The sequence below is a fragment of the Carcharhinus amblyrhynchos genome, chromosome 8, assembly GCF_965287045.1.
Source record: "Carcharhinus amblyrhynchos chromosome 8, sCarAmb.v2.hapA, whole genome shotgun sequence".
In the NCBI taxonomy this organism is placed as follows: domain Eukaryota; kingdom Metazoa; phylum Chordata; class Chondrichthyes; order Carcharhiniformes; family Carcharhinidae; genus Carcharhinus; species Carcharhinus amblyrhynchos.
In genome coordinates this window covers 50,703,883-50,716,813 of record NC_137331.1, presented here as the reverse complement: position 1 = coordinate 50,716,813, position 12,931 = coordinate 50,703,883, and the positions used below count along the sequence as shown (strand labels likewise).

At 40.3% G+C, this 12,931-nt stretch overlaps 1 protein-coding gene across 1 annotated transcript in view; it reads left to right on the top strand.

Moving 5' to 3' along the window:
- LOC145346371 (uncharacterized) overlaps window positions 1-12,931 on the top strand; it is a 186,621-nt gene that overhangs the window by 109,775 nt on the left and 63,915 nt on the right. The window lies entirely within an intron of this gene.

The following is a 12,931-nucleotide window of genomic DNA, read 5'->3' as shown; positions in this document are numbered from 1 at the left end:
TGGAATCGTAAAGGGCAGGTCATGCCTGACGAATTTGATTTAATTCTTTGGAGAAGTGAGTGAAATATTGGGATAGGGAATGGAATGAAAAGGCTAATGGAATGCTGGCCTTTACACCGAGAAGACTAGAATACAAGATGGTAAAAGTCATGCTTCAGCTACACAAAGACCTGATCAGATCAGGGTTCAATTGCAAAGAGAGATTATATAAATAAGGGTTATAATCCCTGAAATTTTGAATGTTGAGTGTGGCATGGTGGCACACTAGTTACTACTTCTGCCTCAAAGCGCCACGGCCTTGGTGACTCTGTGTGGAGTTTGCACATCCTCGCTGTGTCTGTGTCGGTTTTCTCCGGGCACTCTGGTTTCCTCCCACAGCCCAAAAGTGTGTACTTTAGGTGGATTAGCCATGGTGAAACGAGTACCCAGTGTTCCTGCATGGGAAAAAAACAGCACAGAAATCCAATCCTGGGATGCTGAAGGATGGGCTGCATGGTGTAAGAGAGGAGTCTCTCTCTTAGGAAGTTATTCCACTTATAATAAAAATTTTGTAAAGTTAAAGTATGGCAAGGCAGCTTGGCCGAGTGAGATATGAATCCTGTGTGGGGAATTCCCACATGAATTCCCATGTGGGAAGTCTTGGAGGCACCTTGTATCTTAGACAAACACATCTGCAAGAAATTACACTTGGAGAAACTTGTATTCGAGCAGTAGCTGGAGTCACTATAGTGCTTCCACATGGCAGAGAACTAAAAGAGAAAATGCTGGAAAATCTCAGCAGGTCTAGCAGCATCTGTAAGGAGAGAAAAGAGCTGACATTTCGAGTCCAGATGATCCTTTGCCAAAGCTCACAGCTTTAACAAAGGGTCAGCTGAACTCGAAACATCAGCTCTTTTCTCTCCTTACAGATGCTGCCAGACCTGCTGAGATTTTCCAGCATTTTCTGTTTTGGGTTCAGATTACAACATCTGCAGTAATTGCTTTTATGGCAGAGAACTACATGGATAGCACATTTAGGTAGGTGGTCACACTGCAGGTTAGGAGTGTGCAGGCGGATAATGAATGGGTGACCGCCAGACAGTATAATAGAACCAGGCAGGTAGTGCAAGTGGTGATCTGATCTTTGAACGCCTGGGCGGATCCCCACGTCAGGTTCACATCTGGATTGAACTGTTGCAAATCCCACTGACGTTATGTCAAGTTGGTGAGATGTGAAAATCTAATGAGGGGAGAAGTTCTGGCAAAGGGAGTAGTTAATTATATTTAAATTCATTAAAATTAATGTAAATCAGGTTCTCAGCCATTTTGGGAATGAACTTATCATGTCGCTGGCAAGGGGAGTGAAAATCAGAAATCAGAATCTCGATGGCAAGATTTGTGTTTCCCAGTTTTGCTGGATCTTGAGCCCCTGCCACCATTCCAGCGCATCAAGAGTGCGGGCTCAAGATTTCACCCATAGATTGGGTAAACCTAATTAGCACTTTTACTGAAGATTGAATTCCTGGAGTGTGTACAAGATGGGTTTCTGGAGCAGTATGTTAAAAAACTAATTGGAGATCGGGCTATTTTAGATATAATATTTATGCAATTTGAATGAACTAATTAGTAATCTTGCTGTAAAGGAGCCTTTAAGAAATAGTGATCATAATATGATAGAATTTTACATTAAGTTGAAAAGTGATGAAATTCATTCTGAATCTAGGGTCTTAAATCTGAACAAGCAAACTATGAAACTATGAGGGGCAAGTTTGCTATGTTGGATTAGGAAAATACACTAAACACAATTGATGATTGACAGGCAACGGCTAGTATTTAAAGAAATATTACATGGCCTACAACAAATATACGTTCTTCTAAAACACAAAAGCCCAACAGGAAACATGAATTAACTATAGCTATCAAGAGCAATTAAAGATTGCATTAAATCAAAGATGGGGGGGTTGATTCTCCTGTCCGCTGCGCTGTTTCTTTCATGCAGTGGACTAGGAAACTCTCGTAGCCGATCCAAGCTGAACATCCTGGTCTCCTCGCGTTTCCCAGCACCAGATTTCCGGTGCCATCAGTTCCACACCGGAAATTGGCATTATGCTGCCTAATGTATGCAGCAGCTAATTTTAATATAATTTAAATCCAATTAGCAGGCCCGGGACTGAAATCTCCTAAATTCTGGAAAGGTTCCTGCAAACTGGAAACCAGCAAATGAAAACCTGCTATTTAAGAAGGGAGGGAGTGAGAGAACTGAGAGCTACAGACATGTTAATTTGCTGTCAGTCTGAAGGAAAATATTGGAATCTATTATAAAGGATGTGATAACTAGACACTTGAAACATAATTTAATTGGGCAGACTCATGGGATTTATAAAAGGGAAATTATGTTTGACAAACCTGTTGAAGTTTTTTGAGGATGTCACTTGTAGCATAGATAAACAAGAATCCGTAGATGTGGTGTATTGGAATTTTCAGAAGGTTTTTGATAATGTTCCAGACTGTTTAGTAATCAAGATTAAAGCACGCAAGTTTGGAATAATATACTGACATGGATTCAGATCTGGTTAACAGACAAAAAATAGAGAGTTGGAATAAATGGGTCATTCTCAGGATTACAGACTGTGACTAGTGGGGTAAGGATCAGTGCTGGAGCCAGAGCTATTCACAATCTAAATTTTGGATTTGGGTGTGGGAACCAAATGTAATATTTCCAAATTTGTTGATGACATAAAAACAAGGTGAGAATGTAAGCTGTGAGGGGATTGCAAGGAGGTTTGAAGGAGACTTGGACAGACTAAGTGAATTGGCAAGAACAGGGCATATGGAATGTAATGTGAACATTCGGTGGTAAAAACAGAAAGGTAGAATATACTTAAATCTTGAGAGGTTAGGAAGTGTTGATGTCTAATGGGACCTGGATGTCCTTGTTTGTGAGTCACTAAAAACTAGGATGCATGTGCAGCAAGCAATTAGGAAAGCAAATGGTACTATGGTCTTCATCACAAAGGGATGTGAGTGCAGGATATCTTGCTGCAATCGTATAGAGGTTTGGTGAGACTGCATCTGGTGTATTGTTTATAGATTTGATTTCTTTATCTCGGGAAGGATATATTTACTGCAGAAAAAGTGCAATGGATGTTCATCAGACTAATCCCTGTGATGGTAAGATTACTTTATAAACTGAGATTGAGGAAACTAGGCCTGTATTCTCTACAGTTTAATGAAACTCATTGAAATTTACAACATTCTTACAGGGCATGATAGGGTTCAGATAGATGGTATGCTTTTCCTGCCTGGTAAGTCTATATGCTGCAGGAAAGGATGTCCCGAGGCATGGTACTTGGGCAGACCATGCAGACACTACGACAACAGATAAATGAACACCGCTCAACAATTACCAGGCAAGACTGTTCACTTCCTGTTGGTGAACACTTCAGCGGCCACGGGCATTCGGCTTTTGGTCTTCGGGTAAACGTTCTCCAAGGCGGCCTTCATGACATATAACAGCGCAGAGTCACTGAGCAGAAACTGATAGCCAAGTCCCACACACATGAGGACAGCCTCAACCGGGATCTTGGGTTCATGTCACACTATCTGCAACCCCCATGACTTGCCTGAACTTGCAACATCTCACTTACTCTCCTGTCTGGAGACAATACACATCTCTTTAACCTATGCTCAATGCTATCTCCACTCATATTGTCTGCACCTTTAAGACTTGATTAGGTGTAAAGACTCGCATTCTAATCAGTATTCTGTAAACTGTGTGTGTCTTTATATGCCCTGTTTGTGATCAGAACTCCCACTTACCTGACAAAGAAGCAGCGCTCTGAAGCTAGCTAGCTTTTACTACCAAATAAACCTGTTGGACTTTAACCTGGTGTTGTGAGACTTCTTACTGTGGTAAGTCTATAACCAGGAAACACAGTCTCAGAATAAAGTTTAGGCCATTTAAAACTGAGATGAGAATGAATTTCTTTACTCAGAGGGTGGTGAATCTTTGGACTTCTTTACCCAGAGGGCTGTGGAAGCTCAATCATGAGGCATGATCAAGACAGAAATCAACAGATTTCTGGATGTTAATGACATCAAGGAATGTGGGGGTAGTGCAGGAAAGTGATGTTGAGGTAGATGATCATCCAGTGAATGACAGAGCAAGCTCAATGGGTCAAATGCCCTATTCCTGCTCCTATGTTCCTGTGGTCCCACCAATATGCTGGTCGAATAATAAACATTGTTGGAGATTGTATGCAGGGCGACAATTGCAATCAATCTTTTATCTTAAATAGTGTTTTGGTGTGTGGCATGTGTCTTTGATTGATGACTTCAATCTTCAGTTTCTCTGGTTGTTAGTTGTGCTTGAACACTAATATGCTAATTTTCAATGAATTGCACCCTTATTATCTTCACGAAAGTGCCTAAAGGTCGTCCAAATTACACAGTTCTTTGTTTAGTTACCTGCCCAAATTCAGATCCAAAGGTATATTCACATCACATCCATATCATCAGAACAGCAGTCTGTGTGTGCTGAAATCACAGATTTGATTTGTACCAATCTCTGGAAATGATCTTTGATAAGAAAACCATTGGAAAATTGCCAATTTTTTTCTCAAACTTGTGGAGAAACCTTTGTTTAGTTGATCTGTACAATCTTTAAAAAAAATCAGTGGAAATTGACAAAAATCTAATTTTATAATCCTGTGCATTATTATCAATATATTATAGAATTATACTTAATCTAGAGGTGTAGATGATGGATAAAAATTGACCAACCTTTGTATAGGCAATTAACCACAAAATCTGAGCCCTTTAATCATTCCTGTGTCCAGGCAATCAATCCCTATTATCTTTTACATATATAACTGAAGCTAGTCCTATATAGTTCAAATTAATAATGCAGGATATGTCGGCAGGTTAAACTCATAACAATTGGACAAAAGTTTCCACTTGGGAAATGTTCACTGCAATTAGGAAATTTTAGAATGGATGTCCAACACTGGGGTTGAAATTAATCCCTCCTTAAAAATCATAAAGCAAATAGCAACTGATCAAATTAGCAGAATGGCACATTTTATTGTTCCATTACTTCATAAGCACTCGAGTACAAAGTCTGCTCTGTTTAAAAGTTAAAGTTTATTTATTATTCACAAATAAGGCTTACATTAACATTGCAATGAAATTGCTGTGAAATTTGCCACAGTCCAGCGCCTGTTCAGGTCAATGTACCTAACCACATCTTTCAGACTGTGGGAGAAAACTGGAGCACCCAGAGGAAACACAAGCAGACACGGGGAGAACGTGAAAACTCCACACAGACAGTGACCCAAGCCGGGAATCAAACCCAGGTCCCTAGCGCTGTGAAGCAGCAGTGCTAACCACTGTGCTACTGTGCCATCTCATGACATGCAATGTTGTTTTTATTTTGCTCTCACAGCTACGTATGTTTAACAGTAATTCTAATATATTGGTCTTTTCTTGTGGTATCAATAATCATGCACTGACTTGTTAACAAAGAGTAACTGACTTTTGTTTCTATATTATTGCCACATTTTGTGTGTCTGCCACTTAACTCCAGGTGAAAAAAGTTTTCACCAAAGTCAAGCAGAAGCCATTTATTTTACTATTTGCACATGCAAGCATGAGTCACCTTATCTTGATTTTCAACTGTAATTTCTTAAAACAACTAACCTGTAAAAAATTAAATCCAATTTCTTGATCAGTGTTTCCAAATTGCTAACTCCACCACTATTTATTAGAACACATCACAGTGATGCTGGCCATTAACTTTATCAAACCTAGAGATAACCAAACCTAATAATGCAATTTTGATTAACTATGAATTTTCTAAGACACGTGAGAGATGATTTTACCAACTTGCATTAGCAAAAAATGGCACTATTAAATCTGATGCCTGTTACGTACCTATTTAATTTTCTTTTCTATTTGAAGTTAATTTTTACTGATTATTTAAAATGGGTGGTAGTAAATTTTATATCCATAAAGAAATGGTGGAGTGGAAAATTGAGTAGGATGCAAATTACCTTTTTTTTATCATCACTGAAATTTTGAATCAAATCTCAGTTGTCTATGTGTGGAAAGCTATTGGAAATGGTAGTTAACTGCATACCAGTATCACTTAATGCTCAGGGAGTATTGCACAAACATTTTCATGTCATCTGTGAGACGATATGAGGTCAAACTATTGTACTCCTCTGTCACTGAGGCCTGGTGTTAGGAGAAGCAATTTATACTATGCCTATTGTTTTGCAGCTTTGTAAGAGCTTTTAATTTGAGGAAATTGTGAGGACAAACGTTTATGTGGGAGCTTTATCAGGCAGCGTACTTGTGAACTGTTTTGACACCATTGGATTCATAAAATGCCCATTTTCACATAATCATAAAGGAGTGCTGTGAGAATTTCTACCTTCCCAAACACTTGTCCAAATAATAGCTACAAACTACACCCTAAGCAATAACATAATTATTGGAACTGACTTTTGCGAAGTGTCTTATGAAATTGGTGCTTCAAATGATGCAAGTTTTTCCTCAGACTCAGTCTGCACAAGGAATTTGACATTTATCTGGATATCAGTTCTCAGGATTCTCGTTATGTAGCAACAAAAGAAATAGGAACAGAAGTTGTGTACTCAGCCCTTGATAGGAACAAATTGCTTCCAATATGGGAGGCTTCACATTAGGAGCACAGGTTTGTAAATTACACTTGTTCTGAATTGGAATTAAAAAGTATTTAGCTAACATTAAGGAAACCTCATTTCCTGATACATAATTAATGAATCATGTAAGCAAGTGGGGAAGAATCAGTGCATGTCCCTAAGGCATGCTGTCAAAATACAGCACAATTGAAGGAGGAGCCAAATAACTTTTGTGAATTTTATATAGAGAACAAATCTTGGTGAAAGGACCTCCCTATTAGGATAATGATTTGCCCTCTAGATTTGGAATTCTCTTGAGCCTTCCAGAAATGAAATATTCTCAAATTAGTCTCTGCCCTAAGTAAGATGAGACAATTGAAGATGCTCCTTAGTGAAACATAGATTCAGGTTGACAAGTCTTTGGAGAATGACAGTCTACTATATTTAGGAGTTTTTTTTGCCGTTCTGTCTAAAATATAACTGCTTGTAGAAGAGTGATATTTTAACCTCCCTACCCACAGAAAGAATTCCTCAGGATAGATATGGATAATGTTAAAGCAACATTTATTGAGGATACTTCCCACTAGATACCACTGTCCCCTGCAGACAACACTGACCCTGTAAGGACCTTTGTGAGGAGATGTGGTCCTGTTGCCACTGATACAGTTCTGTCTATGACTATGAAAGTAACAATCTTACTCAGCCTTTCTGTCACCAGATAATTTCAGGCATCCACAGGAGATTTCAATAATGTAAGCTAGGATGCATCACTGGCATGCATTTGTCATGTAGCGAATGCACTTTATAGGAGACGTGGTGACATTGTTGATTTGTATCAAAGCAAGGCAGTAATGAGAAGGGATCATCTAGTTGTACGGGGTTTCTGACTTTCTTAAAGTCAAGGGTGCAATCTTCAGTTTCTCTGGTTGTTAGTTGTGCTTGAACACTAATATGCTAATTTTCAATGAATTGCCCCCCTATTATCTTCATAAAAGTGCCTAAAGGTCATCCAAATTACACAGTTCTTTGTTTAGTTGCCTGCCCAAATTAAGATCCAAAGATACATTCACATCACATCCATATCATCAGAACAGCAGTCTGTGTGCTGAAATCATAGGTTTGATGTGTACCAATCTCTGGAAAGGATCTTTGATAAGAAAACATTGGAAAATTGCCCATTTTTTTCTCAAACTTGTTGCAAAACCTAAGTTTAATTCATTCATACAATCTTTAAAAAAACTCAGTGGAATTTGACAAAAATCAAATTTTATAATCCTATGCATTATTACACATATGTTGTTTCATGAGCTCCTATTCAAAATTCCCTAACAGTGAGGGCTTGGAGTCCTAAATGTATAAATGTAACAATTTGTAATGTATTCGGTAGAATTTGCTGAAATTAGCCATGATGCATTAGTTCTTAAAATTCAATGCTCTTTGACCTCTTCTGAGGAAATAATCACACCAACAATAAGCCTACACTGTGCTGCACAGATAATGACCCCACAAAGAATTTCCTGCACAATAGGAAAGAACTGCTGCAGCAATACATATAGTGCTACCAGTGCAGTCATCAAGAAAACCATTGGGATCTTAAATAACTGCTTTTTCTCCCATGACAAGTCAGAGGAGGTTCCAAATATGTTCCAGCTTATGAATCTCTCATGGCTGCAAAACCTCACTGCACTAAAAGACCTGAGTTTGTATATAAATGCTGCATTTACTGAGCTAACCCTTCCATAACTGCTCCAAGGGGCAACAGAGCACAACTGACTGTTAAAGCTTGTCCTATAAAATGTTAGTCTCAAACAAACAAACAACCATTGCCATTCCAGCAAAACATAAACCTGTACCCCCACTATTCTGCAACTTAGCTTGGTTAATGGCAGTTAATGCATGCTTTAAAGCCCTGAAAGATGGTAGCTTGCATTCCAAGAAGGTAATACATGGGTTGCTGTGTCCATTGCTGTGTGCAAAAAGGATATCGTTTTCTTGATGTTGGCTGTAAATGAAAGCCACATATTCAGCAACCAATTCCTGCTTATCTTCAGAGACTGATCTCTCAGCCTTCCCCAAACATCCTTCTCTTGAGGAAATCACGCATGGTTTCTAGCATCCATAAGAACATAAGAAATAGGAGCAGGAGTAGGCCATCTAGCCCTTCGAGCCTGCCCCGCCATTCAATAAGATCATGGCTGATCTGTCGTGGCTCAGTTCCACCTTCCCACCCTCTTCCCATAACCCTTAATCCCCTCGCCTATCAAAAACCTATCAACCTGCGTCTTAAATATATTTAGCGAGGCAGCCTCCACCACTTCAATGGGCAGAGAATTCCAGAGATTCACCGCCCTTTGAGCGAAGAAGTTCCTCCTCAACTCCGTTCTAAACCACCCCCCCTTTATCTTGAGGCTGTGCCCTCTAGTCCTACTGTCCTTTCTGATTCTGAGCAGGAAGAGCCTCTCCACCTCTATCCTATCCATCCCATTCTTCATCTTATACGTCTCAATGAGATCTCCCCTCATTCTTCTAAACTCTAACGAGTACAAGCCTAGTTTATTCAGCCTCTCCTCATAGTTCAACCCCCTCAACTCCGGTATCAGCCTAGTAAACCTCCTCTGCACTCCCTCCAAGGCCAAAATATCCTTGCGTAAGTGCGGCGACCTAAACTACACACAGTACTCCAGCTGCGGCCTCACCAGTGCCCTGTACAGTTGCAGCAAGACCTCCCTACTTTTATATTCAATCCCCCTCGCTATGAAGGCCAGCATCCCATTTGCCTTCCTGACCACCTGCTGCACCTGCAGGCTGGGTTTTTACGACTCATGCACAAGGACCCCGAGGTCCCTCTGCACTGTCGCATGCTGCAGTTTTTCACCACGTAAGTAATAGTCCTTCCTACCATTATTCCTACCAAAGTGGACAACTTCACACTTGCCAACATTAAATTCCATTTGCTAGTTCCTGGCCCATTCGCCCAGCCTATCTAGATCCTTCTGCAGACTTTCCACACCCTCCGCACAATTTGCCGTTCCACCAATCTTGGTGTCATCAGCAAATTTCGACACCATACACTTGGTTCCCTCCTCCAGATCATCTATATAAATGGTAAATAGCTGAGGCCCCAGCATCGACCCCTGGGGCACTCCACTAGTCACCAACCGCCAATCCCCACTCTCTGCCTCCTATTTGACAGCCAATCCCCTATCCACACTAACACCCTACCCCCAACTCCATGCTCCCTGACCTTCTGTAATAACCTCTTGTGCGGCACCTTATCAAACGCCTTCTGAAAATCAAGAAACACCACATCCACTGGCTCTCCTCTATCCACCACCCTAGACACATCCTCATAGAACTCCAATAAATTCGTCAGGCACGACTTCCCCTTAACGTGCTGCGTCTGCTCTATCAAACAATTCTCCTCAAGATGCCTCGCTATTTTCTCCTTGATCACGGATTCTAACATTTTACCTACAACAGACGTTAAACTAACCGGCCTATAATTCCCTGCCTTTTGCCTGCCACCCTTCTTAAACAACAGCGTAACATTAGCCGTTTTCCAATCTTCCGGCACTTCCCCGGAATCCAGCGACGTTTGGAAAATAATCACCAAGGCATCCACTATCACCTCCGCCATTTCTTTCAGAACCCTTGGATGCATTCCATCTGGTCCTGGGGACTTGTCCACAATCAGTCCCTCCAGTCTTTCGAGCACTGCCTCTCTAGTAACAAAAATGTCATTCAGGCCTTCCACTCCTACCATCTTTCCATTGCTAACACCCGGCAAATTATTCACGTCCTCCTCCGTGAAGACCGAAACAAAAAAATTATTCAAGGCCTCAGCCATTTCCCCATCCCCTACCACTAAGTCCCCCCTCTCATCCTCCAAGTGTCCAGCGTTCACCCTAGTCAGCCTCTTCCTTTTTATATATTTATAAAAACTCTTACTATCCTTTTTTATATTAAGCTCTAGCCCAGCTTCATAGTTTATCCTACCCTTCTTTATCAACTTCTTTGTCATTCTTTGTTGATATTTAAACCTCTCCCAATCCTCTTCTCGCCCACTACTCTTAGCTACTCTAAACGCATCCGCTTTTAATTTAACACTTTCCTTTACCTCCTTCGTTATCCACGGCTGATTATCTCTCCTCCTACGATCCTTTTTAACCATCGGAATAAATTTCTGCTGAGCACCAAGAAAGATCTCCTTAAAGATCCTCCACTGTTCCTCAGCAGACCTACCATCCAACACACTCCCCCATTCAACATTCGCCAATTCCTCTCTCATCCTATCGTATTCCCCTCTGTTCAAACAAAGGACACATGTCCGGGAACCCACTTTCCCCTCCTCCATCTGCATCAGAAACTCCACCATACAATGATCACTCTTCCCAAGAGGATCCTTCACCACAAGGTCTCTAATTCTACCCGCAGCATTACATAACACCAGATCCAAGATAGCTAGCACCCTCGTCGGCTCCAATACACACTGTTCAAGGAAACTATCCCGGCAGCATTCCAAGAACTCTCCCTCAAGCCCACCGCGTCCAACATGGGTCGACCAATCAATATGTAGATTGAAATCCCCCATAATTATCACCGTTCCATTCCTGCACGCTGCATTTATTTACACAATTCCACAATTCCAAAGTCACAGGCAATCTTCTTATCTACTGCTGGTAAGATGATCCATTCTCCCCCCACTCTCCATTCCTCCTGCTATCATGCTCTGCCTTTTACCTAGGGCCCTCACTCAACTATCATTTCCCCCAAGAGGAAAGTATTTGAGCTGACATGTAGGAACGAAAAACCAAGCGATGCTGTGCCAGTAGAACACATGGCAGGATGCAGGAATTCATGGGCACATTTCACCACAACTCCTGTCCTTTGTCATCAACATTTTTGCCTTCATTAACCTTATAATTGATCAGGAAGAGCTGTACCTTCTCCTCTTAGATTTAGAAGACTCCCTGCATCTAGAGGGGCCTGAGGACATGCTTGTGTCTTTTCTGTAGCTCGTTTCTCCTGGACCAGGTTACTCACCTGTAGCAAATAAAACAAAGTGCTGGAAAAATGCAGAAATTCTGGCAGTATCTACAGAGAGAGAAACAGAATTAAATTTCAAATCCAATATGACACTTCTTCAGAACATTGAAGCAAAATCATATTGGAATATAGAAGAGTTAACCACTCATACCAGCTGTCTGATGCTGCCCAGAATATTATTAGAACTTCATGCCACAGGTGATGTACATTTGGCATATTGAGCCCATTTACAAAATAGATAGAAGGAAAACTAAGGCTGAAACTGGTGTATAATCAGAACACTTTGAATTATTTCTCCCTCATGCACACAAACACCCAAAGCTGTTTTATTTTTATTTAAAAACACATTAATATCTCAGTTAAGCTTTTGCATTTGTTCGTATTATTTTGAAAAGCTTCTAGTGAAAACCATCTAAAAGCTAATGAAAAAATACTCTGCAATATAAATAATTGAACAGAATTCATATATTCCGAGAAATACGGACACTGTATATTTGGACTGCTCAATCCAAATTTAGTAAACTTTAGCAAAGCTATCAAATGATTTAATAGATAAACTTAATCATTTTGTAAAATAATTATTTCTATTTTGTTTGTATCCTTTTCTGAACTTTGATATTTCAGCTAACTGTGGGAAATTCCTGGTAGATGTAAAGAAATTCAGAAAGCATTTTGAGGAAATAATGGAAGCCTAGTGGCCAGCTTGCACAGTTAGAGGGATATATCTTTATAAATGATAAATGTGGGCATAAGACTTAAAATTAGCAAGCATTAACAGAGTAAGCTTGACAGTAGTAAAACAGTGGAAGTTGGGTGGCAAAGATGTGAATTGAATACAGAGAAGGGAGAAATTAGACCTGTATCACTTTTTTTAAGGTGTGATGCAACCTCCTAATGCTTGAAAATGGTGTCTAAGATGTCAGCACAGATTTCCAAAAATTAGGAAGTGCACCAGATACTATCTTATTAACATACAAAACAGGAGCAGAAGTAGGCCATTTGTCCCCTTGAGCCTGCTCTGCCATCCATAAGGTCATATCTGATCTGTTTCTGTTTCAAATTCCACAGTCCCATCTACCCCCTATAACCTTTGATTCCTTTGCTTAAAAAGAATCCATCTATCTACCTCTGCTTTAAAAATATACAATGACCCCACCTTCATTGCCTTTTGAGCAAAGTCACACAACCCTCTGAGAGAAAAGTTTTCTCCTCACCTCTACCCTAAAAGGGCGACACAGAATTTG